This window comes from Capsicum annuum, chromosome 1 (genome assembly GCF_002878395.1).
Source record: "Capsicum annuum cultivar UCD-10X-F1 chromosome 1, UCD10Xv1.1, whole genome shotgun sequence".
In the NCBI taxonomy this organism is placed as follows: domain Eukaryota; kingdom Viridiplantae; phylum Streptophyta; class Magnoliopsida; order Solanales; family Solanaceae; genus Capsicum; species Capsicum annuum.
The window spans coordinates 116276311-116279123 of record NC_061111.1 but is presented as its reverse complement, the minus strand read 5'-3'; positions in this window follow the sequence as shown (position 1 = coordinate 116279123).

Here is a 2813-nt window from a genome sequence, read left to right as displayed (position 1 = left end):
GTCAATAATTAGGAGAGCTTTGGGGTAGCCGGGTTGGTAGTCCTAGGGCTATGCCCATAGGTTGGATCTGCGAGTAGGAGAGTATGGGGGTGCAGCTGGTTCGTCTTATTTCTATTTTGCCATCTTGTTTCATGCTTTATTACGGATTTACTACTATTCTTTGTTCCTGTTATGCCATCTTGTTTCATGCTTTCTTACAGACTTGTTTACTATTCTTTGTCTTGAGCCGAGGGTCTATCGAAAATAGCCTTACTACTTCTCCGGAAGTAGTGATATGGACTGCGTACATCTTATCCTCCCCAGACCCACTATGTGGGAATACACTGGATTTGTTATTATTGTTATATTTCTACGATAAATGCAGAAAAAAAGGTCTGCACATGAAAAATTATCCGCACTTTCTTTTGAATTGTACCATACAAATATTCATATGATTGAATCACATGTCGTAGTAAACAAAAAAATTAACAAATTCTAATGATTTTATCATTTGGTATGACTATGTGGGTCATCTCAATTTTAATATGATGTGTAAAATTATTGAGAATTCACATGAGCATACATTGCAGAATCAAAATATTCTTCAATCAAAGAAATTCTCTTGTGATGCATGTTTCTCAAGGAAAGTTGGTTATTAAATCATTAATACTTAACGTTGAGATTGAATCTCCTACATTTCTGAAACGTATACAAGGTAATATATGTGGATCAATTCATCCTCCATGAGGACTTTTCAAATATTATATGATCTTGGCAACTACATCTACAAGATGGTACATGTGTGCTTATTATCAACTCGCAATATGATTTTTGCAAGATTGTTGGCTCATATAATAAGGTTAAAAACACAATTTTCAAATTATGCAATTTAAGAGAATTCGTCTTGATAATGTTGGTTAGTTTAAATCTCGATCCTTTAATGATAATTATATATCTACTAAAATAAAAGTTGAGCATTTGATTTCTCATGTTCATACTCAAAATGGTCTAGTAGAATCATTGATTAAATTTCTTCAATTGATAGCTAGTTCATTTTAATGAGGACACAACTTTCTGTTTCACTATGGGGGGCATGTTATTTTGCATGCAGCAGCACTTGTGCGTATAAGGCTAATCAGTTATCATGAATTCTCTGCATTACAGATGGCTTTTAATAAGGAGCCAAATGGTTTTTATTCTAGAATTTGTTAGTGTGTTATATATGTTTCAATTGCTCCACCACAACATATAAAGATGGACCCCAAAGAAGGTTAGGGATATGTGTTGGGTATGGGGGATATATGTTGGGTATGAATCTTCTCTCATAATAAAATATTTGAAATCTATGATTGGAGATTTATTTACGATAATATTTGTTGATTGTTATTTTGATGAATCAATATACCAAATTTTAGGGGAGAACATAAGCAGCTGAAAATGAGATACATTGAAATGTATTATCATTATCTTAGTTAGATCCTCAAATAAATCAATGTGAGCAAGAGGTTCAAAAGATGATTTACTTGTAAAATGTTGCAAATCAGTTGGCAGATACATTTACTAATCTTTCAAGGATTACTAAATCCTATATCTAGATGCAAATGCTTCAGCTCAAGTTGATGTACTAGTAATTGTTAAAGCGAATAAGTCTAGGCTACGTATAAAACATGGTAGGCCAATTGATTCCAAGGATAAAAACTATGTAAATTAATGATCAGAATGATCATGATATGGTGGCAATTGCTTAAAAAGAATCTTGAGATATAACAAATGATAAGATCAACAAGGAGGTTTAAATACCTGAAAATAATGAGGAAGAACAAATCTCAATAAGTTATGTCTCAGCAAGAAAAAGGTGAAACCAAAATAATAATGCAATTGGCAAATTTTTGCTTACAGTGTTGATGTTGAAAAAATGCAATAAAATGAGAATTCTAAAACCAAAACCTATCAATGATGTAGACAGAGAAAGGATTAACCAAAATGGAAGAATACAATTCAAATGAAATTGACTTCACTTGAAAAATATGAAGTTTTCAGACCAATATCCAAACATCTGAAAGTTTCAAGCCAACAATTTATATTTAAGAGAATTTAAGTTCTCTTGTGAAGTGCTTTGTATATTTTATGGTTAAGATCAAAATCACACCTAAACAATCCCTATTTTTTAGTTTCCTACGTTTGGTCACAAAAATTATAATAAAAAAATCTGAAATAATTCTTTTTGCTTTATTTGGAATCAATTTTGATTATGAAAATTCCAAATTCAAATAAAAAGATATGTCAGAAATTATTTTTGTAGTTTTTGTGACCAAATGAGAATGAGGTTATTTTACTCTACTGGAAGTGCAGATAAATTTGACTAATGAAGAAACACAAATACTAAACAAGTAAATCATTGTTCATGATTACGTGGCAATAAACCATTGAAAAGAATCGAAAAGGGTGTGACTATTTTTTCTTTTTTTTTTGCCACTCGGGTGCCTAAAAGAGCGTGAATTCAGTCTTTGCCACATTAACGCGTAGGGAGTTAGGAATATCAAGTGCCTAGCTCAAGGAGTAATCAAGACCAAAAAATACTCAAAAGTGTACACTAGGTAAAACGTGTCGAGTTTAAAAAGGTGATGAGGTATTTAACTAATTTTGTACTTTATCTTTATGGTAACTATGTACTCACGTTAACCATGTACTGCATCAGGGGTGGATCTAGAGGGTAACCTTGTACTGCATCAGAGGTGGATCTAGAGGGTAGCGAGGGGTTTGCGTAAACCAACTTATTAAAATATTATGCTATATAGAAAGTATTTTTAAAAAAATGTGTAGATATATAGATA